The 27,203-nt window shown below is 38.8% G+C and overlaps 1 long non-coding RNA gene and 1 pseudogene across 2 annotated transcripts in view; both read right to left on the reverse strand.

The window, feature by feature from the left end:
* LOC138834893 (uncharacterized) overlaps positions 1-27,203 on the reverse strand; it is a 117,880-nt gene that overhangs the window by 74,743 nt on the left and 15,934 nt on the right. For both annotated transcript variants that reach the window (XR_011374290.1, XR_011374291.1), the window contains exon 2: positions 26,745-26,823. This is a non-coding gene — a long non-coding RNA (uncharacterized lncRNA). The remainder of the gene's footprint in view (positions 1-26,744; positions 26,824-27,203) is intronic.
* LOC138834910 (G-protein coupled receptor 151-like) lies at positions 10,452-13,419 on the reverse strand (annotated as a pseudogene).

Consider the following 27,203-nt stretch of genomic DNA (forward strand, 5'->3'; position numbering starts at 1 on the left):
TGAAGAGCTGAGGGACAGCGCCCAGGCCCAGAGTTCAGGCCCCACGACCGGACCCCTCCAAAAAAAATCCTTTGTTCTTTTCTTTGTCATTCATGCTAAGTTCATGATAAATTCTTTTAGTCTTTTATTACATTTTTTAATACAATCAAAATCCAACCAAGGCTTCAGTGGATTCATGTTGTCTTTCCATGTTGATAGTGCGGGGTGTTCTGTTATAATGATTGTGGTAAATGTTTTAATGATCTTGTTTTTTCTTTTTGAGCAAGGCTGTATTAGCATCCTAGATGTCCATAATAATAATAACTCCTAATATATCTAGGCAATGCTGTAAAGGTTCTATAAAGTACCAAAACTTAAGTGGGTTCAATGTGTGGGTGTATGACTACAACCCTAGCAGTTGGGAGGCAGTGGCAGGAAAATGCCTATGTAGTGAGTTCAAGGACAACATGAGCTACAGAGCAACATTGTCTTTACCAGCTGCTTGGAGTTTTGCTCAGTGGTAGAGCTTTTGTCTGGTGTTCACAAAACCCTGGGTTGGTTTCCAGTAATACATGTACACACACAAAAGTCTAGGGGCAGCACCCATGTCCTCAGACTTTGAGGACCGGCACCAGAAAAAAAAAAAAAACAACAACAACAGTGCAAAATGAGCTAGATGTTTGGCTCAGTAATAAGCTACCCACCTAGGAAGCACAATGTCCAAGTTCAAATCTCAGTATATGGAAGGAAGGGTAGAAGGAAGGAGGGAGGGAAGGTAGGAAGGAAGGAAAAAAAGGAATGTAGGTGCTAGTAGCTCATGTCTGTAATTATAGCTACTTAAGATACTGAATTCTGAGGAACACAGCCCAAAGCTAGCCTGGGTAGGAAAAGCCATGAGGTTCTTTTATCTTTTCTTTTTTTAAAAATTGTAACGTTGATGTAGAGGTGTTAGTTACATAAGTAAGGTAATGGGTATACTTCTTTTTGAACAGTGTTATCTCTTCTCCCTCATTTGCTCTCAATTTCCCTCCCTCCAATAAACGACACAGAAAAAGCTTGTTGTGGAAGAAAATTATACGGGTAGAGGAGATTTTGTAAATACCTCTCTACAAAGTAACTAATATCCCCGGGAGAGTTTCAGACTGAAAAATAGTGAGATTGGTGGGCTCAAACTAAGATTTTGGGAAGTGGCGCTGTGGCTCAAGTGATAGAGCGCTCTCCTTGAGCTGAAGAGCTCAGGGACAGCGCCTGAGCCCAGAGTTCAAGCCTCACGACCGACCAAAAACAAAGCAAAACTAAGATTCTCCAAAGGATAAAACTACTTGAGCAGTGGTAGAGTTCATGGAGAAAGCACTGTGAATGGACTGACATCTGTCCTTGACAGACTGGGCAAGTAGAATTGGAAGTGGGGATCTAGAAGTGGGGGCCCAGAAGAGTGAAGGATGTGCTACTGTGGAGACAGGGGTGGAGAGGTGCAGCCTCTCCTTCCCCTGCCTTTCCCCTCTCAGAAGCCCTCATTCCTCAGAGATGGATTAGTCTAATGGCTGTGTTGACACCCTGAGAGGCTTTGGTCAGAAGCTGGAGTAAACTCTGGCTTCAGGAAGCAAAAGCTAACCTGATGGCTATGAGGTAACTTTACATAGACATTCCAGTGTTTTGTTCAGGAAGACAGGCAGAAATCATTTCACCAGCACTGAACATAAGAGAAGAAAGCAGGGAAAGGCAGAATGTAATATTGTTCAAGAAGTGTGAACATCTGTAGCATGTCTAGGGAGAGGATTGGTGCTGGGTCCATCTGTTTGATGTGAATCAAAATCTGAGCTTCCTAGACTTGGTTTTTCCACTAATTATCAACTCCTTTTTCAAATCCAACAGAGGTGATTAGAAGGCAGGTTGCTTAAATACACTATTAGGAAATTGATCTTCCATATCTCAAAGCTTTGTTTGTCACTACTCTGTGTTATCTCTAAAGGGCTTCTCTAAGCCTGTGGTCTGGGAGCCACAGCTGGAAGCCCAGCAGTGAGCACAGCATGAGTGGTGCAGTCCCCGAGGTCTCATCACCTTAGGCTGGGAAGACAGAGTCTTTTCCCCTGGAAACTATTTGGGCATCCCCAAGCCTTTGCTTCCTTGGCTCCAAATCTATCAATTCTCCACATCCCACTCTAGACTTACAGTGTCTTCCTAGTAGCTGGATACTGCACCTTTCACAAAACAAAGGACAAGCCCCAATCAGTGGCACCCACAAGCAGAGGAGAGTAAATAGGGCTCTCCTCCCTTGAATCACCTATGGGAATCCTATAGGTAATTCAGGAGGCTTCCAAAGACAGCTCAGATTTAAACAAAATATAAGATAGAACTTTCCAGAGCTGTCCAGCCTGCAGGGTGACAGAGCAGAGACCAAGCGGAGGCAGGATGGATCCCTGGGTAGACACTAGGAAACAGCAGACACACCATATTCAAGAGAATGGCATGTAATGAAGACAATAACTGCATTTATGTTAGCTATTGGTACAGTAATCCTCCTTTATCCATAGTTTTTCCCCATCCAAGATAGGAGTTATTTCTGTAAAACTTATATCTCAAATCTAGAAACAAAAAAAGCCAGAAATATGATTGTGGCTCAAATGGTAGCATACTTGAGTTAAGCCAAGCACGAGCATGATGCCCTGAGATCAAACCCCAGTTCTAGCACATAAAACAGTTTAATGAAATTAAAAACTAGTATCCTATCTCAGATTAGTATCCTTGTGGTTCACACACTTTGGTCATTCTCACAAACTAGTAAAAATTGACCAAGTCCCAGCTACCAAGACAAGAAATCATCTTGCAATTAAAAAAAAAATTCTTGTCAGTTGTGGGGCTTGAACTCAGGGCCTGAGCACTATCTCTGAGCTCTTTCACTCAAGCCTAGCACTCTCAAGGGCCCCGAGCCTCTTCTGGTTTTCTGGTGGTTAATTGAAGATCCTCAGATCTCAGGCTTCTGAGTAGCTAGGAGTACAGGTATGAGCGACCAGCACTGGGCTCCCAAAAGCAGTTCTTAGGCTAGAACTGGTTTCTCCCTCCAGCCCCCAGACTGCTCTTCTCTCCTTTCACAGACTTCCCATCTCCAGGAAGCCCACTGCACCTGGGTCAGCTTAGTGTTGTTTGGTGTGTCCAGCAGAGTGGGCACAGCTACCTCCAGCCATCACCTAAACAGCATGAACTGAACAACAGACACATTCTTGGTGGCCCCCAATCCGGGCTTGCGGTGTCCACTACCACACAGAAATCGACAGGCAGGCAAGCATGGAACCACGGGCGCAGACAGACCCAGTATATGTTGCTCCTGGATGCCAGGTTGCCAAGTGGCTGCCAGCAGGAGGATGAACAGTTTGGCCAGAAGAGGGTGAGGAAAGTGCCCAGGGCTCAGCTCAGCCCAGGTAAGCTGAGCTCCAAAAATTGATGCTGGGCTCAGGCATCATCTAAGCCAGGGCATGGTGTAACGAGTGGGCTGGGTCAGGCAGTCAGGATGTCAAGCACACTTGAGAAGCACACGGAGGTAGAAGGGGCATCATCTGCATCCTTTTATACTCCTGGTTTTTACTTATTTTTCTAACTTTAGGAGCATAGCATCAATTTGTGGATTTGATTCAGTAGTCCTGAACTTATAGACCTGTTTACTGTACTCTTGTTTTCCTACAAGGCAAATGTGTATCAGAATTGGACTGTGATGGGTAAAATTTCAAGAAAGTGACAAGGGTAATAATATGAAAGGTTGTTGAAAATGGTGCAAATTGTACAGAATCCAGCCTGCTGAGGGGAGAATATATGAATATTTTCAAATATACATGAAGAGTATAATTGTCAGTCTTCTCAAGTGAACAAGTGTATATTGAATGCATAATTTGAGTATTGATATTCAGTTAATTGAGTCTAATTATAGTGTGTGTGTGTGTGTGTGTGTGTGTGTGTGTGTGTGTGTGTGTGTGTGTGTGTGTGTGTGTGTGTGTGTGTGTGTGTGTGTGTGTGTGTGTGAATGTGTTCTTGAAGTTAGGGCCTTGTAGACTAGCTCTGCTTTTGTGTTATCAGCTGGTACTCTACTACTTTAGGTATACCTTTCTGATAAGTTTGAGATGAGAATCTCTTGAATTTTTCTGCCTAGGTTGACTTCCAGCCACTGTCCTCAGATGTCATCTTCCTATGTAGCTAGGCATGAGCTGCTAAAGCATATTTAAAAATCTCTCTCTCTCTCTCTCTCTCTCTCTCTCTCTCTCTCTCTCTCTCTCTCTCTCTCTCTCTCTCTCTCTCTCTCTATCTCTCTCTCTCTCTCTCTCTCCTCAGATGGTTCCTTATTCTGATTCCTAAGACAGCCTAGAGCTTGTGATCCTTCTACACCTGAGTAGCTCTGATTACAGATATACATCACCATAGCTGGCTTTTTTCAGATACCATATCACCAAGGTGTTTATTGTGTTCTGTAACAAATATTTATTGAACCCTACCAAGTACAGACCTAATTATGTGCTGGGAATACAAGAATGAACACAATTCCTAAAGAGCTCATGTGACACCTTGGTGCTTAAGAGTTCTTGGCCTGTGTTTGGATCCTGGCTTTATCACTTAACCAGCTGTATGGCTGTAGGCAAGTTGCTTAACCTGTGCTTACCCTACTTCCTCATTTGAAAAATAAAGTTAGGGATACTATCTGTCTCTTAGGATGTTATGTTGATTAAATGGCTTAATTTAAAGGTCAGATTTTAAAATAAAGGACTTACAGTAAGGATAGGTCATAATATCACTTATGATAACATTTGCTTTAATGTCATAGAGAAAAGACATTGTAAAAAACCCATAGGGAAAGTACACAGGGACAGAAGTATTTTACTGTGAAAGATGGGGAAGGAAAAAAATGAAGGGAAAGATGGAGAATACCAGAGCTTCCTCTCCCACACACCTTGTACTTGGAACTAATCTTAAGCTTATAAATCTGATTACCACAGTTGCTGGAGGTGATGTGACAAAATGGAACCCTACTGCATTGTTGGTGGGAGTGTAAACTTGTTCAACCACTTTGTAAAGCAGTATGGACATTCCTCAAAAGACTCCACATAGAGCTCCCCTATGAGCCAGCAATGCACTTTGGGCATTTACCCAAAAGATCACAAACAAGGCTATACTAAAGCTACCAGCACAACTATGTTTATAGCACATTATTTACCATAGCTAAGATATGGAAGCAATCAACATGTCCCTCAGTAGTTGAGTGGATCAAGAAAATGAGGTGTGTGTGTATATATATATATACACACACCTCATATATGTACATATATATGTATATATGTATACATATGTATATATGTACATATATATTTATATATGTACATATATACATATGTATCCCCATAACTATTTTACATTTAAAAATTTAAGTGTCTCTGAAGGTTAGTTTTAGAAATGTTCTGCCTTTGTGAAAAGTAGTAAAAATAAGTTCCAGATGTGGAAATCATTCATCAGTCTAACAATAAAAGTACAAAATGTTTTATTGCTGATAATATTCCATATCTGATTCTTCAATGAAGGTTTGGAACAATCACCATGATTCCCTCAGGAATATTTAAATACTTTTGACATTTTGGTTTATCATACATCTTTGTTGTTGACTAGTACCTGGTAGGAACAGCTTAACAGAGGAAGGATTTACTTTGGTCCCTAGTTTCAGCTGCCTCTCCATTGCTGTGATCCTGAGGAGACAAGCAGAGCATCATGGAGGCAGGTTGTGGCAGAAGATAGCTCATGGTAGTTGGGAGGCTGAGAGAAATGATCAGGACCAGGGCAGGATAATCCTTAGAAGGTGGGTCCACCCAACCCAGTCCATTCTAATTACTCTTGAATATAAATATTTTTACACTTAACTATAACCCAGCTACCCACTCCATACACTTAAAATGATAGGATCAAGAATGATCAAGAATGTTCTTTGACATTTCCTTTAGTTTAAAATACAGTGTGGAATTAAAATTGTCTCATGATGCCTCTAGAATTCTCAATCTGGAAACTGAGTCTTCCTTTGTTCTTTCTGCATAAACACTCACATTCCTGAAAAGCACCCACATCCCAATAGAACATTCCTCATTTTGTTTTTGACTAATAGTTGCTCAGTATTTGTTGCTCATTCTTGTCTGAAATTGGTGATGTGTCTTTTTCAATCACATCAACCATCTGTCCTTAGATGATAATAATTTTGATCTTTGAGTCAAGGTATTTATTGCCCAATTTTCCTGTTATCTCCTGTGTTTTTCATGTGATATTTAAGCAGCATGTTCTGAGACATTAAGAGAGCATCTAAATATAAATACACCGCCTCTCCCCTCCTTTCCCCTTCCACCCTGTGACATCTATCTGAATTTGCCCCTAGATTTAGCTTCTGTCAGTTATTTTGTTAATCTAGTTTTTTATCATGATGGTTGCAATATGATGGCATTCTAACTTGCATTTAAAAGCCTTTTAGGCTGTTTTGTCCTAGTGTACTAGGATTCAAACTCATGGTTTGGGACTCACTAGAAAGGACTTTGCAGATAGTTCCATTTCAAACATCTCATAAAAATTGACCTCCACTTCTTTCTCCCTTTATACCCTTTTGTGATCTACTTAGTCCTTAAGTCTGGTCTTTATTGTCTAGTGAGGAGTTTATCCCTGAGCTTAGAAAGTGCTCTGAGAAAGAGAGATTGATAATATAGAATTAATAGGATGGCCAGAGTTGAAAAAGTATGAATGTTAGTTATTCTGGGGAGGTGGTAAGTTTGTGTAGAGATTTATGATGGGAAAGCAAATGAGACTATTATTTAGCAGGAAAAATGGAAAAAAATTATTCAGGGACTGATTGACATAGTCCTAACTGGAAAGCTACAGGTTGAGTACAGCTAAATTATGGTGAGGAGGTGAATATGGCAACTCTTATCAAATGTGATATGCTTTATTTTATTTATTTATTTATTTATTTATTCATTCATTTATTTATTTCCTGTTCCTGCCATTTGAACTCAGGACCTGGTCACTATCCCCAAGATTTTTTTCTCAAGGATAATGCTCTTATCACTTATGCCACTGTACCACTTCTGGCTTTTTCTGAGTAATTTATTGGAGATAACAGTTCCATGGACTTTTCTAGTTCCAACTTCAAACCTCACTTCTCAGCCCCTGAATAGCTAGGATTACAGGCATAAGCCACTGATTGAGGGTGTTTCTCTTGAAAGAAACTGTTTTTTGACAAAAAGGTTAAAAAGAATTAAAATATAAATAGTATTACCTTATCATAGCAAATCTCATTTTTACAATTGGCTTTCCAGTTCTTGAACACATGTGTTTTTATTAGTTGTAACTAACCAACTTTGTGTTCTTTTTTAATAATTCTAGAATAATAGAATTATGACTGTATTTATTTATTTATTTTTTATTTATTTTTTTTTTGGGTCCGGTCGTAGGGCCTGAACTCTGGGCCTGGGCGCTGTCCCTCAGCTCTTCAGCTCAAGGCTAGCGCTCTACCACTTGAGCCACAGCGCCACTTCCGGCTTTTTTCTTTTTGCTTAATGTGGTGCTGAGGAATCGAACCCAGGGCCTCAGGCATGCAAGGCAAGCACTCTACCACTGAGCCACCTTCCCAGCCCCATGACTGTATTTATTTTATGCACCATAATTTTGCCTGTTTCTATGATGTTAAATTTTTATGTTGTTTTTAATAGTTTGTTCTTAGTGTTTTTATAGAGAACTGTAAGCTTTTAACTGCTTTTATCAGGAGAATATCAAATTTTTTTATGAAGACTACTGTATTTTGATACTAAAAAATAGCCTATTTTTTCTGGCTTAGTTTTTTTTTTATTGAAATAGTGATAGTTCATATTGTGACATTTTCATATACTATAATTCTGGAAAGGTTGTTTTGATTATTGTATTTCTCAGATGCGTAGTTCTTAAGTTACTTTTAAAATTTGTGTTATCAAATTGAATTTGTCTTTTTCATGCCTATCTTAGGTCACAAACTATCTTGCTAAGATCTAGCTGGTCATACATAATGATGCCTCTTGATTCTTTGTTTTCACATTCCCTAAATTCCTAAGTACCTCTCATTTACATTTATGGTTTACTGCCTATATTCCCTGTATAGCATGCTTCTGAATTTCCAGTCAGTTTGTATAGGGAATGTGAACCTTACTACTATGTACTTTAGAGGTTCATATTTATGAAAGAAGATCTGTTTAGATTATTATTGAATTACTTTTTTGGATTATTTACATGACTAAGCTTTTCCCATTAATGCATTTTTTTTTTTTTTTTTTTTTTGGTCAGTTGCGGGGCTTGAACTCAGGGTCTGGGTGTTGTCCTTGAGTACTTATTAAAAACTAGTGCTCTACCACTTTGAACCATAGCTCCACTTCCAATTTTCTGGTAGTCTGGAGATAAGAGTCTGGAACTTTGCTGCCTGGGCCGGCTCTGAACTGTGATCCTTAGATCTTAGCTTTCTGAGTAGCTAGAATTACAGGCGTGAGCCACCAGCACCCAACAGTGCATATGCTTTGAGAGGTGACTTGATTTCTTGTTCACAATCTTGCCATACCAACAAGCAAACTGTGACCCCTGATAAAAAGCAAAGAAGACAAACAACCCCAGACATGACTTTAGGATCAGCAGGAATAGCTTATCAAGTTGTCTTGTTTGCTTTAGAGACAGTTTTCTTCCTGGGTAGAGATGGGGCAAACATTACTAATATCTTAGAGTTCCATTAAAAAAAAGTGAACAATTATACTGTTCATACTGCTCCAAAGGAAATTGACTTACTCATTGACTTACGTAACTTTAACCCCTTTACAATAACAATAAAAATTAAAAAAAATTAAAGAACAGCTCTGAAATACTTCAAAAAAACAAACGTGCTTTACTTTGCTAACTAATGAACAGTAACTTGCCTCTTTAAATTTTACAAAAAATTTGAATTTTAGTAGTTTTCTCTCTCAATCACCATTGTGATTTTTATTTTTTACAAGCCAAGCTCTGTCTTAATGGTTTTCACAAAACAGGTCATTCTTCATTACTTAGGAGCCCTGAAATACTTTGAAAGTTGAGTTGAATTCAAGTTCACTATTACAGGTAAAATTGATATAATGTAGCAAGAAAAGATTACACCTCATTCTTCCATGATATTTAAGGCTTGCCTTTGGTCATTATTTATACCTGTATCATTAAATATAGTCTCTGTGTTGGCTTGGGAGAGAAGACATTATTGTAAAAAATGGTTTTCCCGCATTTTAGAAGAAATATTAAAAATTATTTGTCATCAAAATATAGACTAGCATGTTAGCTTGCTAAAATTCTTAGCCTGTGAAGCTTGGACACTTGCACGGAGGGCATTTTAGATGGTGGTATCCCTCAAATGCCAAAACTTCTCCCCATCAGGGAGGGTGGGGAGCTCTGCATGCTTAAAGGAAATGAATAGCCTTTCCAAGATAAGGCAAAGTTTGAATTAAACTTCGCCAAATAGAGCTCTAGCTTGAAATTCATCCAGAATTTGAATAAGGTAGCAGACTTTATAAACTTTGATCAGGAAACTTATATGAACTTCTATCAAATAACAATAGTTATTAAGTAAGTAGAAATAATAATTAAGGCAAGTTTACCAGTAAAGGAAAAGTTCTTTTGTTTTGAGCTTCGTTTATGTGAAATAAGCTTGAAAACATTGGGGTCAGCAAGTTCAGGCAGAAAATGATGATAGAGGGCTTTTCCTTCAACAAAGATAAATTCTGCTCCAGCCAATACAGTACATAGCTGGTCCCTTGCTAGCCAGAGAAACAGCCACTGGGAGCTGTGACTCCAAGTTGGGCTCACTAATCACTGGCAGCAGTATCTTTATACAACCCTTACGATGCCTTCTTTGGATGGCCAGGCTTTAATTCTAAAGCATAATTACTACAAGACAAACTACTTCCAGATTATATATTTTGAAAATGCAGAATGTAAAGCTTTTTTGTAATTTCTAATGGCCATAATTTTTTGGGTCCGGTTGTGGGGCCTGAACTCTGGGCCTGGGTGCTATCCCTCAGCTCTTCAGATCAAGGCTAGCGCTCTACCACTTGAGCCACAGCGCCACTTCCGGCTTTTTTTTTCATTTTGCTTATGTGGTGCTGAGGAATCGAACCCAGGGCCTCATGCATGCTAGGCAAGTGCTCTACCACTGAGCCACCTTCCCAGCTCCTAATGGCCATAATTTTATACAGTGAAGGCAGCACTATTCAATAAGCAGTGGTACAGATAAGGACAGTGACCACAGTTTTTCTTACTGTATCACAACCCTGCCTTTCTATGATCCTAGGGGATAGGTCATTGTCCTGTAAGATGCAAAAGCATCCCTCTCAGGCCAAAACTACTGTCCATCATGGAGGATGAAATCTCTGCTTTCTCAGGTTTCCCTTTCATGCAGGTGGGTGAGCTGGAATGGGTGAGTCTCAGGAATGGATATTGGGACTTGGAAGAACCTCTAAGTTACCAGCTGGTGTTACCTGAGACACTGAGGTAGCTAGAGGCTTTCTGGTCACTATCCATTTCCACACGCCTTTCAAGACTTCCTTGAACTTTTCAGACATCTGTAGGAAAATGTGAGGATTTCCCAAAAAGATGGAAAAATCGTTGGCTGTTGATCCAGGCTATGAAACCTTGTGATGTTGATGGCCCTTTAGCTTTCAGATGCCACACCCACAGCCAAGGCACAGAAGAGCAGAGGTGATTTCAGTGCTCAGCCTCATCACTGTGAGTTGCCTTCAAGGCATCTGGCTTCTAAGGTTTTGAGTCTTAATTCTTCTTTTTCTACATTGGCCATAAGCTCTCCAGAAATAAAAGCTGGCCAGAAGTGATGGGAGGCAAAATACCTGGAGATTGTAGTTTACTTGATATTGAAATAAGCCCTTCAGACACAGCTGGTATGTCCATGAGGCACATTTCCACACCTGTGTGATGCCCAGTGGTTCTAAAGAACCATTCTGGTAAGGGTAACAGATGGGCTGTGGTCAAATGGCCCCCAGAACTGACAGGATGGAGCATTCATACATACATTCTTGCCTGGCTGGTTACTTACAAACATGAAGCATTCTTTAGACAGCTACAACAATTGTGAGGCTCTTCACTGGCATGCACACATAGATGAACCAGTAAGAAGACTTGTAGACAAAGCCGCCTACATCCCAAATGTCTTTGGAGTATGCTATAGTAGTGCAGAAAACAGCTGGAGGGAGAGATCAGCCAGGCTGAGATTCAGAATCAGAGAGTGGACAGTGGATGGCTTTCCTTTTTAAGCACTTTGAAGAAGGTTGTCAATTACTCATAGGTTTTCCTAAGAAGCCCACCAGGCAGACAGCCACCAAGACAGCAGGGATGATGGTCCTCCAGTTCTTGGGGTCAGAAGGACATTTACCTTCTAGCAAGGCAGAGGTGAGCCAAGGATGAATTCAGGATGATGGAGTTGGAGTCTGTGTCAGAATCACCTTTCCCATGCAGCACTACCACACGATACTAGCTTCTTACTTAGGTGAGTCATTCTGCTTGCTCTTTGGTACAAGATAGTACAAGTGTTGTTAGTTTCAACTGTAAAGGATACAATAAACCTATTGTGTAATGTAAAAAAAAATAAGTGTTGTTAGTGTCAAATGACACTTCTGGATTTTCTTGGTCCCTGAGAGCAGAATGTAGAAGGAGGTTGACTGCCAAGCTCTTCTCTGCTGCAGACTCTATACCTGGGACCAGTGAAAGACAGCCAAAATACCAACCCCGTGCAACAGTGAACACAAACCCATAAATGATAAATGAGAACTCATGTGTAAGTGAGGCATATTTTTTTTGGAGATTAACAAGAAATGAATAGAGCTAATTGCAATTATTTCCAACCAGCTGTTTCTGCAACCTTGGCTGTGGGCTGTAATTCAGTAAACACATCAGAATCTCAAGTATGGTTGACCCAGTAGGTCTTGGCTAGGATTTGACGATTTGCCTTGGAAAAATGTTCCCTCAGAGTTTTAATGCTGCTGGTTTGGGAGACCTCATTTAGACCCAGTGCTGCTGCTCCCCAAACACATCCACAGAGATGAGTTTCCTTTTACCATCAAATCACCTCAGTCCCATTATTAGCTGACTCTCAGCAAGTACAACTGGATAACTTTTTATGGGGTAAGCATTGGTGATGTAGATCAGTGGAAAAAAACTTGCCTGGCAACTACAAGGTCCTCAGTTTGGTCCTCAGCTCAGAAAAAAATGGTGGAAAGAAGTCCTATGAAGTATAATTATGGATGATGTAAATGTAGACAATTGTGAGGTTCTTAGAATTAATTTCAGAGCTCTGAATTACAGCTGGTTTATGTTTTAAGTATACTTTACAACATGTGAAGGCCATCAAGTAATTGCTTTTCTGATAATTCCTTAAAAATTTACTGAGACAAAAACAAGAAAAATGAAGTTCCCATTTTTTATGTTGAGAACATTTAAGAGAATGATATTTAAAATTGAGGAAAGGTTCAGAAAGAAATTATTCTAGGACCGGAATAAAATTGAAAGATACGCAAGATAGTAAACAATCTGGAGGGGATTAAAGGAGGTAGAATTGTTCACAGGAAGGAGTTGGTGACTTAAAAAAATGAGGATAGAAACTATCCTGCATGAGGAAATGATATCTTAGAAAAAAATTCTAATATATTCTCCATCCAGTAGTAGGTTGTATAGCATCTGTCCTTTCCATTTACTTGGCTATAATTAACAGTATACACATGCAGTTTTTTAAATTTAATTTTATTGTCAAGGTAATGTACAGAGGGATTACAGTTACATAGTGAGTACATTTCTTGTCCAACTTGTTACCTCCTCCCTCATTTGACACCTAAGTTTCCTCCCCCTCAATTCACCATTTAGCATACAGTTTTTACACTCTAATTTACATGCCATTGGAGAAATGCCCTAAAGCAAGGTGTTGAATCATACCGTTTTGGGTTTTTTTTGTATATTTGAAAATTTTCCATAGTGGTTTCCATAGTGGTTGCACTAACTTACATTATTACTACCAGTGTATTAGAGCTTCTTTTCCCACTCATCTTTGACAGCACTTTTGTTTGTATTCTTGATGATGGCTATTCATTCTGACAGGAGTGATATGCATTCTCTGTATTGTTTTCATTTGCTATGTCCTTTATAACCTATACAGCATTACTTCATGTACTTATAAAACACGGTTTAGGGAGGTTTAGGGATTTTTTTCTTAGTCTCCTTTGTATTTTTTGTTTATTAGAGCCTCATCAAAATTATCACTAGCAAAGATCATCTAAAAAGTTGCTCTAACCCTAATCTGAGGTGTAAACATAACTCTGTAACACTACATGCAAACAGGAACATGTGGAGAAGGACCATCAGGACGAGGTGCACCCAGCTCAGGGCCATCCTGTGCTGCTGGCAAGGTCTAAATAGGAGCCAGGCCCAGGACATGGCAGTCTTCTTCTAGTACCAACACCAGCAAGGGAATCTGTGAGCTACAATTCCATGGATGGCCTTTGTCCTGCTGGCTCTTGCAGAGCATTTTGCCTCTTGTGAATGAAGCACTACAAGGCCGCAGTCCACATGCACACTGCTGTGGCCCCTACCAGGTGACGTCACTCTCAAGGGATGCTGTTCTCCTCCCCAGAAGTGAGTTCTTCCCAATGCTGAAAAGGGCAAAGAGATATGTGTGCTTCCCACAAGCACCTCATGTCATGGCTATGACATCACAAGCTTGCAAAGCAAGAGCCACCTCCCCATCTACACAGATGCGTAGGAGTCAGGGAAGGAGATGGAGGCTGACAAGCCCACAGCTAGTTCCCCAACAAGCCATGCTCCACCAAAGACACCTGCTTGGACAGCCGCCAAGAGGAAAACATCCCTGACATCGGATCTTCCCCTGCAACTACCACTGCCCCTGCCTGTTCCCTGGGGTCGAGGTGAGCTCCCTCCACCCGCGAAACTTCCTTGTATTGAAATGCAGAGAGACCGGGGCATTAGTGAGAACCATCTGTCTCCTAAGAGAAAAAACTGTAAGGCAAAAGCCTTGGAGGGTAGACCAGAGGCAGTGACACATGGCAGTGCCACCGTGTCTGCCTCTTCTGTTTGCCCACCTGATGCGGGGAATGGTGTCCCCCGCTACCTGCCTACTTATACTGCAGACATTGCAGCTCTTCCCAGCACTGGGAATGCCACTGGGACCCACAGCCTGAGAGCAGACTCATCAAATCCTAAAGAGGGACTGACCCCTAAAATCCCCTGTGGCTGTTTGTCTGTCCTTACTGACTCTGCTTCTACTTTGCGGGTTGTAAAGGATGAGAATGAAGATCATCCTCTTGGATCAAAAGCTCCAAACCCTTCTGTCTTCCCCATACCACTTCCCCCTGGACTTTTGTCTCTCTCTTCCCCAATGGAATCCCCTGTCCCTATGTGTATAGACTCTCCTGTTCTTCTTTACTTCCCTACCCACCCTCATGTGGTTCCAACATCTATGAAGCATTTGAACAATGACAAGACTACAGTTTTGTTAAGCTTTCCCTCAGGATATCCTATCTTGTGACCATACAGATGGCCACATACAATGACATTGTTGACCACCTTCTGAGGCAGTCATTTTTACATCTCCCCCATTTTCTATCACCAACCCATATCCATCTCCCCAGGCCCCCTGTAGCGTGCAGCAGGGGCACCTTCTGAATGGACCAGTACCTACCAGCCCACCTTCATCCCACTCCCAAATGTTCCCCCAGGTCCCCTACATCCTGTGCTAGGGGCATCTTCCAAATTGGCCAGTCCCCACAAAACTCCATCCACCCCAACCTTATCCCTTTTCTCCCATCCCTTGTAGCCCAGACCAGTGGCAGCTGAGGATTGGGCATGTTCTCACTAATCCACTTCAACCCACAGTTCCCTATCCTTCCCTAGGTTTTAATCAACCCTTTGTGCCTCAGAGCTGTCCTTGTTCCACCAATGTCATCCCTAATCTGCCGCAGCACAGTATATCTATTCCCTTGTGTGCAGTTCCTTCTGCCCTTTCCAACATGGCCTCAGTCACTGTCCCTATTCCTAGAGGCAATGCCTCCTCACCAGCTAAACAACCCATGGATGATGATGATGCTATGGATACAACGCCACCTATCATTTTTTCATTATCCTTCCTCACTGAGTAACCAGGAGCCTCCTGCTTTTGATACCCTGCTACATAGTGGCATAATTTCCACCATGCAAGGACCTGCCAATTCAAGTGTACAGTCCCAGCTTATGTAGGAACCAAACAACAATACTGGAAATCTTGCCAATACGAGAGCCATTCCTCAATCCACACTAGGGGTCTCTAATGGACAATGTAACAATAGTTGCTATCGGAGTGTCCCAGCACTCATAACACCACCAGCTGAAGGCCTAACTGCTCCTCCAGAAATACCACCATGCAATCTAGCCACATGGCCATTACATCATTGTCCTCTGTAGTGAACCCTGCAGTCATTACCCCACAAGGCTCTTTTAGCAACTTTCAGGGTGCTTTGTACACTACCACACCTACAACCAATAGCCTGAAAATCCTCACATTGACAGGCTCTTGTAACACTAATTCACCAATTCACAAGGCTGCTCTTGGCACATCACATGTCATGGAAAATAGAGTTCTGTCAAATTCAGTACACTTGCGATTTGGCACATCCTCCAAAGGCTCACGTTCAGACGCTAGAGCATCACATGTCAATCGCAGGCTGAATGTATAAATGTAGAGCCATCAAACTTTCCCACAGGATTCATTGTGATTTCTTCTCTTCCTCTTACAGTGATGGACATGGCCACTTCTCATAGTGTGATTGATACAGCAGGATGTTCATCTGAACAGTATAAAAGGACTATGTGTTACTTGCTGGTCCCCCTGTCTGACTTGAGGACCCTACCTTGAACACTCAGCTGGTTTTCAATAGCCGTAGAACTAGCAACAGGATGAATTTCTTTTCTATAGTGAATTTCAATATCCCTTCTATTTTCCCCCTTAAATACAGAAAAAACCAGTGTTCATTAAAAAAAAATAAAAGTTAAAGTGAGTTTAGTGTAATTAAATGATTTGTCACTCTTTCTTTGGGGGATTATATCAAACCTTAGAATTTCTACAAAAATAAATACAATAGATTTGAGTGTGAATCAGAATAGTGAATGGTCTATATAAATAGGAGAGAAAGGAAATTGACATAGAAACAGCTGAAAAGGGAATATAAAAGAGCATATTCAAAAGAAAATGAAGATGTCCTAGTCTCCTCAAACCTAATCGTTAGGGAGGTGCAAAGGAATTTGTTCCTTAGACCTGTGCACAAGCACGGGTATTCTTGCATATTCTAGGAACTACCTTTTCTTTTTTTTTTAATTGTGAAAATACCATACAGAGGGGTTACAATTACATGAGCAAGGTAATGAGTACATTTCTCATCAAGCATTGTTGCCTCCTCCTTTGTTTCCTCCCCTTACCATTCCTGCCCTCCCATCTCCCCCAACCCCTCCAGAGTTGTAAAGTTCATTTTTTGACATAAAATCTTGTACACTTCATTGTTGCAATGGGTCCACCAGTATCCCTATGTAAACAATTTGATTTTTCTCTTCCCCTCCACAAATTACACCAACATCAAATACAGTGAAAACAGGGGTTATACCATGGGGGAGGGACATACAAAGCAACAAAGAAATCATACTATTGTTAGAAACAATAGTAAGAAAGAAAAACCATTTGAGTCCTTATGCCCCTCAGTAGATGAATGGATAAAGAATATATATATATATATATATATATATATATATATATATATATATATATATATATATATATATATATAATGGAATTCTGTGCCTCCATCAGAAAGAATGACATTGGCCCATTTGTTAGGAAATGGAAAGACTTGGAGAAAATTCTATTAAGTGAAGTAAGCCAGGCCCAAAGAAACATAGGTCCCATGGTTTCCCTTATTTGAAATAACTAGTATATGTCTGAGACAAGCAGAAATGGTCAGATAAGTTTATGTTAGGCAAAAGGAACTACCTTTTCTTAATGGAGGAATTTGAACTCAAAGAGACTCATGCTAGTTGTGGTTAATTTTTTGGCTGGTGCTCTAGCACTTTGCCATGTCTTCAGTCCATCATTTTGCTTGTTAATTGGAGGTAAAATATCTTTGATTTAACTGGGTAGGCTGGTGTTGAACTATGATCCCCTGCATCTTGGCCTCTGGAATAGAAATGATTTTAAGCTCAAGACTCTTGTACTCAGCTTACAGGAATTCCTCAGTTACTCCCCATTCTGTCTTCAATGAATTTCTAGACATTTCTGTGTGTGAGACAATTTTATGAGATTTGACATAGCATTCCTCCATTCATGAAAATAATATCACCCTAATGAAAATGTTAAATGTATTTGAGGGAATCAATTCCATGTATCAATGGATACAAGGTTCTATTTCAAATTAATCCAACAATCATAGACTGTCTAGCAATTTAACCTTAGCCTTAAACTAAAGTAAAAAATTATTAGAACTGGCAGTAGTTAATTATACTATATGTGTATATTTATCTAAGCACATATATAATATTTATAGAGAGCAGCATAAGTTGATGATTTTCTGATGGGAAAAATTTGCCATTAATTTATATATAGACAAATTTATACATAAATAGTATATTTATATTCATAATTTATGCATGCAAACTCTTTTGTACAATGCTCCTAAATATGTTAACATATATATGCACATATATAAGCATAAATTTACTGAAATCTGTTTATATTGATTAACATTTACATACAGGTACTTATCTATATTGAGGCAATCACTGAATACTTTTATACTTAGAGAAACTATTTTTCTAGTATTTTATTTTACAGTAGAGTGTGTATAGTTAACAATAATGTTCAAAAAAGCTTGAAGGCTTTAAATGTTCTTAGCAGGATAAAATTTGAGAATAAATATATTCATTGATTTACACTTTATACATTGGACTCAAAGGTCATAAATATGTACAACATTTGTGCAATATTAATTAAAAATACATATTTCAGTCATTAAACTACTAACCTATTCAAAATGTTAATGTACAGCAGGAAAACACCTAGTGAATTTTAATAATAATAATGGATTTTCAATAGTTGTTTGTTAGAACATACTTTGGTACACATGGACAATTATTACTATGGATTTCCAAATATTTCAGTCAGAATATGCCATGTCCACTGGAGGAACAATATGTATTTTACTGGAAACCAGGTGTGCATGTGACTGTGGGCATACAAAAATTAATGTCTGATGCCATGAAGGGGAAGAAGAGAAAGAATGGTAAGTTCAGGGAACACAACCCTCACTGGACTTGTCCAGACACTGGCCATAGTTTGTTGTGGCTAGAGGAACTGGCCAGACAGGAAGGGAGTGAGGGAAGGGAATATAATGAAATTTGACAAATCTATTGAATCTTTGGCATGGATGAGTCTGTTATCATATCAATTCCTCAAAATACACAGGTTGGCCAGTTATCTATTATAATATCACATTTATACTCTCAAAAGCCCAAGACTGTAGGAAGCAAACTATCCTACTAAAAGAACCTGATCAAACTTAACAGTTCTTAATGCACTAATGCAAACAGATTTTAAGTAAAAATGAAAACAATAAAAAGAAGAATAAGTTCTGGTAATTGGCTCATTGGTAGAGTGCTTGCCTTGCATGCATGAGGCCCTGGGTTCAATTCCTTAACACCACAGAAGCAGAATAAGCTGGAACTGGCACTGTGGCTCAAGTGGTAGAGTGCTAGCCTTGAGCTAAAGAGCACCCAGGCCGAGAGTTCAACCCCCGTCCACAGGACCACCACCACCAACAACAAAAGAATAAAAAGAACACTACAAAGTTGGTTTAGTTGTAGTAGGTAAGCTAGTTCCCTTGCATCCAAATCCAAATCCAGTGAGACCAGCTACCTTGTGAAAGCTTTCTATTCTTGTTTAAGAATTAAGACAGAAGGCTACAATGCTTGATAAGAAATGTACTCATTATCTTGCCCATGTAATTGTAACCCCTCTGTACAGTATTTTCACAATAAAAAAATAAATAAAAATTAAAAAAAGAATTAAGACAGATAAATTCCTTGTAAAGTTAAAGGAGATGATAAAAGGAGCATCCAGGATCTAGCATTCCTAGTTCCCTTCCATGGGACCATCATGGCTGATCTCCGAGACATGAAAAGCATATCAAACACATTGCAGAATCTCTCAAGTTACTTTCCTTCACATCTACATGTCTCATCAGCAAAACAAGTATGTGTTTGTTGAGTTTCCTTGTATGGCAGCCTCTCAATACCCAAGGCTGTTGGCAGGGGATTACAATGGCAGCTTACTGTTGACCTTATGTTTAACTTTGACAAGGATGGCTACATACTCTATTTCCCCTACACCTGAATGATCCAGACCTCCATTCCATTAGTCTGTTTCCATGTTGCTTCCACTTAAACAATACAACCAGAAACTCAATTGGTGATCCTGTGATTTGGTTAGATTCTTTCCCCTGCTTTATTCTAGCTGTTTCCCCCTGTGTGGGACTCTCTATTTACCTAGAAGTTTGGAAAGACAACTCAGGACCTCTACTCAAGATGACGTTCTTGGTAGCTAAGGGCCATGGGACCTGTTCCTGGCAGGTCACTCAGTGTCAAATGTCTGATCCTGTGAGGACAGTTCCGTGTTCCAGCCACCCCCCCACAGGCTGTGTCAGCTGCCTCTCAGGGCCTGCTCTTCATCCCAGGGAGCTAGAATAAATCTACTTAGAAGTACCAAAGATGTTGGCACAATTATATTAGAAAATAATTTTCCCTATTTTACTTAATTCTTTATTTTGCATTTTTATTTATCTGGGTGCAACTTCATAATTTTTTTTTTTTTACAAAATATTGTTTTCTTCCCTTCTAAGAATTCCATCATTTCTTTTTATAAATTCCAAAACAAAAAGTGCATAGTTTTCTATCCTTATCTAAACAAATTATTTAAAGAAAATCACTTCGTTACAACTAAAACACTAAACCAGCCTTGCTACTTCTTTTTGTGAGAAGTTTGTTATTGCCTTGAATTCCATCAAGTGATTGTCTACAAATGAAAAAGAAAACTTCCTGATGGAAAATGTTTGACCTTCCCTGAACTTGGTTTCTCTTGATCTCCTATAACTGCAACCCTACAACTGACAACAGAAAAAGAAAATGAACTATATAATTTAAGGCTGAGGACAGGAGGGAAAAACTGGGAGAGAACACTGAAGGGGTAACACTGTTCAAAAAGAAATGTATCATTTCCTGACTAGTGAAATGGAAACCTCTCTGTACATCACCTTTATAATAACAATTAACAAAAAGGACATAAAGCTAGGTGCCCTAGATCCAAAGAAACACAGGTGTCACTTGGCAGCTAGAAATGTGCCTATAAATCTACAATACACTGAATTATTATATATATGTATAAATATGTACACATATACACAGGTATATACTGGGTCATGATAAATTATATAGTTCTGTAAACATGGAGGATATGCGTAGAATTTTGACACAGAGTAGTTTGTTTCCTTATCATTTTTATTCCACAATTAGGAATATTTTCACTAAATTACTTGAAAACTGAAAATCAAATTTAAAGATATGGTTTCCATTGTGTCATTTTTATAATTGGTAACTTTTCCTTTTATACAGTTTGCTTTCCATTTTTGTGTTGACATACAAACTGTATTTTCAAGTTGCTTTGTAAGTATAATTTATAGTAAGGGCTTTTGTTTTGCTGTTATTATTTAAATATATTGGTTTCACCTTTAAAATTTGTCTGTGGAACATCTGATGTTGAAGAGATTTTTAAAGTTTGAAGTTGTCAACAATGAGTCTTTTTCTCTGTGTTATCATCCAATAATTTTAGGTTTAAAAAGTATACTAGGTTTAGATGTGAATGATTGCCTGAATATTAATGCCTTACATATTAAATGCTTGAATTCATTTTTATTTAAAAGAAATATAGGGGAAACAAAAGGTAATTTCATTTTACTCAGCGGGAATTTTTCTCTGTGACATAATATATTTAAAACATTTTATTATGTGGCATGATAGAGGCTCAATAGCTATATGTATATGATTATATAAAATGATATTTTATAGGGTAAACTCCAAGAAAAGGAAACAAGAGATGGTTTTAGTTGTTGTAGTTGCTCTTTCTGTTTCCTTTTCCTTTTGTTTTGTCTGTTTGTCTTTGGGAGTGTAAGGGGGTACAGATTCCTAATAAACACCTTGCTAATGAAGATGTTGCCCTGATTAAACACTATGACACATTCGCTTTAACAATACTGCAGTGTGAACAATGACTGACTTGATGATGGAAAAGTACAGCGATCAAAGAAAGCCTCCATAGACCATTTATTTTGGATATTTTGACCCAGGTCTCACAAGTTACTGATGTAAACAAAAAAAAGAATCTGAACTTCTCTAGGATTCATTATGTTATACATCAAACAAGACGTTAGGTTTGCCAATAGCTGTGAGAATAAAATGATCTATTACACAAAGGATTTCTCATGTAACATATGACTTACATGGTAGCTCTTGCTGATATTGCATAAGAAATTGTTAAAAAATAAAAGAGATCGATATTCATATTGTGAAGACATAAGCATTGTATTTGAGCCATTACCAATTTTAAAATATCTAGATTTTCACTTTTGTAAATATTGTAAATATTATTGCAAGTAGCCTCACAGAAGCATTTGTGATCCTGGAAGTAGAAATTTTGTATCAAATAAGTATCTGCAATTTTAAAAATATAAATTGCTCCCTCAGTAGAGAGAATTAATTTTAAAAAAATTTTTTAGGGGGGGGGGTCCGGTCATTGAGCCTGAACTCTGGGCCTGGGCGCTGTCCCTCAGCTCTTTACCTCAAGGCTAGCACTCTACCACTTGAGCCACAGCGCCACTTCCAGCTTTTTTCTTTTTGCTTATGTGGTGCTGAGGAATCAAACCCAGGGCTTCATGCATGCAAGGCAAGCGCTCTACCACTGAGCCACCTTCCTAGCCCCAACTAATTTAAATTTTGACACAGACTAGTTTATTTCTGTTTCCTTAGCTTTTTTATTCCACAATTAGGAATATTTCCTCTAAATGACTTGAAAACTGAAAATCAAATTTAAAGATACGATTTCCATTTGTCATTTTTATAATTGGTAACTTTTCATTTTTGCTTTCCATTTTTGTGTTGACATACAATCTGTTCCATCACACAAAAATTGTATTTTTGAGTTCCTTTGTGAATATAATTTTATAATAAGGGATTTTTTGCTGTTGTTATTATTTAAATATATTGGTTTCACCTTTAAAATTTGTCTGTGGAACATTTGATGTTGAAGAGATTTTAATGTTTGAAGTTGTCAACAATGAGTCTTTTTCTTTGTGGAACTATTCAATAATTTTAGGTTTAAAAAGTATACTAGGTTTAGATGTAAATGATTGCCTGAATATTAATACCTTTCATATTAAATACTTTAATTCATTTTTATTTAAAAGAAATATAGTGTAAAAAAGGTAATTTCATTTTACTCAGTGGGATATTTTTCTCTGTGACATGGTATATTTAAAATATTTTATTAAGTGGCATTTTAATGTTATTATTCTCCATATTCTATCACATTCTCAATATTCTTTCATTCTTTCAACATTCTATGTACTTTTTGCAAATACACATTCACAAGAAAATGGATTTTCATTTCTCCAGGGCAAGTTCATCTCAGTTTCTGATTCATTAATCTTATCAGATATATTTTCTTCTTTATACCTAAAACTATGTTTAGTCAAAACTAGAGAAAGAAAAAGTTAGAGAGATTAAGAAAAAAATAAGTTTATAAATACAGATACAATAAGTTTTCTTTAGTTCCCATGTACACATAGTTGAAATATTATTTTGCCTAAACACATAATACAAAAGAGTGTAGAACAGGATATAATTTATAACTGTCTCTGATATGACACAAATCTAGTATTTTTAAAGCTTCAGAAAAGCTCATGGTGCAGGTAGTCCATGGATGGAATTACAACATGTCAAGTATGGAATCATAGCACTACAATGCTGTATTTCTAAAGTGGAATAGTTGTGTTTAATCTGTAAGCTCTGACAAATTGTCCCAGTGTGTGCATATGCAGCAGGACATGACTAGGGGGCTCTTCGGCTCCTATGATTTTCTCTCCTCAGTACCATTTCCTTTCTTTTCTGCAGGTCCTCTCACTACCCACCCACACTGCACTCACTCTTACAAAATTGCTTGTGTTTGGAAGCTTTATTTCATCATTCAGGTTATTCTGAACACCTTCCCTCTTGGATAAGGTTCCTTCTTAAGCTTCTGAAGCTACCACTCTGATAATTAACTACCTTTTTCTATTCAGAAATGCTGAGGAAATATTTAGTATGCAAGAAATTTGCTAGTGAAATTAAATTAATCTTTGTGACGAGCCTGGGGAAACAAACTTAAATAAAACAACGTTTATATAAACAGATAAATTTCAAAATCTTATTAGGAAATAAATATCTCAAGACTTGACAACATACAGATAATTAAATTTAATTTATGAATAAATTATTATAGAGTAGTAGAAATTGGTTGAAGAATGTCAAATAGATGCCATATTTAACCTGTCTTAAAAGAAAGAGCTTAGAAAGCAAACAAGCCAAGAATTGCATCTCTAATGGAAAAGAATTTCAAATAAACACTAAACCACTAGGGTGATGATAAGTTTCAGAAAGGATCAAGAACAGGAGCAGAGTCAGAAGCCTAGAAAGTGACAGAAAATTAGCTTTCCTGTTATTTATTTTTTTGTAATTCGATGATGTTTTATTGAATGAAAGAGAAAGACATTTTTTAAAAGTTGCTACAACTACTGAAATGGGTCTTCCCAAACACTTGGATTCATATCTGCAAAAATAGTATGAAGAGGGACATCAGTTGCTCACACCTATGATTCTAGCTACTCAGGAGGCTGAAATCTGATGATCAATAGTCAAAGACAGTTTGGACAGGAAACTCCTTGTGATTCTTATCTCTCATAAGTAACCACCACACCACAAAGCCAGAACTGGAGCTGTGTTTCAAGTGTTAGGCCACTTGCCTTGAAAAAAAGCTCAAGGATAGTCTTCAGGCCCAGAGTTCAAGCCACAGGAGTGGCACCATAAGCAACTAAAAATAGTATAAGAAGAAGAAAGTACAAAATAAAAGTTAACACAGAATAAGGCATGGGTGGTAAGTTCATAGATCAAGTTTTTCATATTATCTTTTGTACAATTTCTGATTTTTTTTTTCTGGGTCTGGTCGTGGGGCCTGAACTCTGGGCCTGGGTATTGTCCCTCAGCTCTTCACCTCAAGGCTAGCACTCTACCACTTGAGCCACAGCACCACTTCTGGCTTTTTTTTTCTGCTTATGGTGCTGAGGAATAGAACCCAAGGCCTCATGCATGCAAGGCAAGCGCTCTACCACTGAGCCACCTTCCCAGCCCCAATTCCTGATTTTATATGATTACTCCATCACAGCTGACTTTGAATCAAACTCAAAATGGCTTAGGCAAAAGTAGGGAATGGTTAGCCTATATAATTAGAAAGTTCAGCACCCATCTCCCTGCAGGAATGTCCAGGCTCCCAGATGACAGGCCAGCTCTTCCACCAGCCTTGTCTGTTCCTCCTTACTTTGTGTCCACATTCAGCTCAGTCCTCACACATCCTCTTACACCGTGGTCTTCAAGAGCTGCAAAAGTTCTAACAAGGACTTCTTTTAGGATCCCATCCCTTCAAGAAATATGAGCCTCTCCCTCCCCTCTCTCTCTCCCAGTCATTCCAGCTCTGTGATTCTCAAGCTTGTCTTACTATCATTTGCATCTAGAGACACTCATCACCTTTCTTCCTACTTGCCTATTGCCCGGAAATTAGAAAAGCCTTTGCACCAGGTGAGAATGAGCCTTCCAGCTGCAGTCTGGAGGACAGAGCCCATGTCACACAAACCCTGTAAGAACCAATTTCCATGGATGGCGGAGATGCCACACTGCTGACAGCCACCCCCCTTTTTCCAACTGGGACTAGGAGCAGGTACATGACTGAAAAGAGTGGCAAAGATGCCAGAGAAAAGAGTAGAAGAGATAGAGACTAGCAGAAAACAAAATATTCCTTTCCAAAGCTTTAGATACTGAAGGTGTTCCCTGAAACGAGGGACAGAAGATCTCTGTTCATAAACACATCCTGATTTAGCATTTTGGGAATGAGTTGTTGGGTCCTTCTTATTTCTTCACACAGACACCCACAAAAGACCAGGGACAGAAAGTTCTGGCCCCACAACAACCCATTACACAGATCCAGAAGTCATTGAATCGATGGATCCTGGAAGGAACACAAGCAAGCATACAGAGAAAAAAGGAAATAAAACTTATGATTTTCAACAATAAATATACATCTATCACCCTTGTGGATGTGTGAGTCCCAAGCCCTGTGTGCTCACCCTCAGGGGAAGTGTAGTGGCAAGTTGCTTGTAGCCAGCCCACCTTGCTGACCCAGGAGAGCCTCGCACTGCACATGTGTTCTCTGCAGAGTGACTCCTTTACAGTGGCAGCAGCACCCCTTGCCCCAGTCATCAGAGCACGGGAATCATGCTACATCAGGATGTGTTTACAACCTGCCTCATGCCTCTGAACCTCTTGGTCTGTGAGTCAGGAGACTCTAGCAAGCAGCCCTGACACAGTAGGGAGCAGCAGTGAAAGGGCACAGATCCTGACACCAGGCCCAAAGGGACAGAGATGCTTCATGTAGCATGAGGGAAGTGGGAGATAGGCTTATGTCAACACCAGGGAAGACCCAGAATCAGTCCCTTCTGGAACAATACCCTAACCCTGAGTTCAAGACCAACAATTGACACCAAAAGAAAAGAAAAGAAAAAGACAACACTGAAATTGTTTAAGTTTGTGTGAGAAGGAGGGACAGGGAAAGTGAAAGAATCTGATTGATTGGAATACATTGTGAACATGTATGGGTGCAACAATGAAATGCCCTTCCATATAACTAATGGAAGCTAATAATAAAACTAAAATGTTTAAGATACTGTCTTTCAGCTGAAATTACAAGCATGGCCGGTGGCTCAGGTCTGCAAGCATTTTAAATGTGCCCTGTGTAAGTAACATACCTATGATTAACAATTTGAAAAGATATTCTGGAAGGAGGAAATGCAGACTGGTCATGGTTGAGGAAATAATGGAAATAGTTCATTTTATATTTTGCTTGTTAATTTCTTTTTTATTTCTTTCTTTTCCTTAGTAAATAAGAGGGGTTTGTTTTACATTTATAACTACATCCATCTTATTGGTTCTCTTACTTCTGATATTTTAAAGAAAATTATTGTGTTGACCTATTGCTTCATTCGTTACCTAATATATGTATTCACATCACTCAACAGCTATCCTTAACACGTGGTGCCAATTGTTAGTTATTTGTGTCTATACTTCAGTGTTTGCTGCAGAAACAGACATGCACCATATATGTTGAGATTTTATATATATTATTATTTTCCATCTAAATGGAGAAAAGGAGAAAATGAGGGAGGGTTGACACTGTTCAAAAAGGAATGTACTCATTGCCTGACTTAAGTAACTGTAACCCCTTTGTACATCACCCTTAAAATAAAAAGAAAAAGAAAAGAAAGGAAAGGTACCTTGGCTGGATACAGTAGCATTCATTTCATTTCAGTCTTGTTTCCTCTCAAGTCCAAACATTATTCCAATGACCTTGATCTACCAATGTTAAAAGGAAAAAGCAGTGAATGTGTGGGATTTGGGTATCTACATCTTATGGAACTTTGTATGGATTTTCTTTTCTTTAGGTAAGCAAAATTATGCTACTCTAGTCCAATCTTTTCTCCCCAGTTTAGACTCTTCAATACACCTGGTCAGCTATTTCTTTAATTCAGGGATATTTTAATATATTATTTCATTTCTTTCTTTTCCAGCTATGCTGTTTTCTTTTGCTGGTATACCACTATTTGCAAATAAAAATGTCCTGGTCATATTCTGTAAGTCTCATGCAGTATTTTCCTATCTCTATAATCTATCTGTTTTCCCCTTCTAATTGTTCCAGGGTTCAATGAATTTTTCTCCTGAAGCTCTCCTTCTGA

The sequence above is a fragment of the Dipodomys merriami genome, unplaced genomic scaffold (genome assembly GCF_024711535.1).
Source record: "Dipodomys merriami isolate MVZ:Mamm:240054 unplaced genomic scaffold, mDipMer1.0.p SCAF_22, whole genome shotgun sequence".
NCBI lineage: Eukaryota > Metazoa > Chordata > Mammalia > Rodentia > Heteromyidae > Dipodomys > Dipodomys merriami.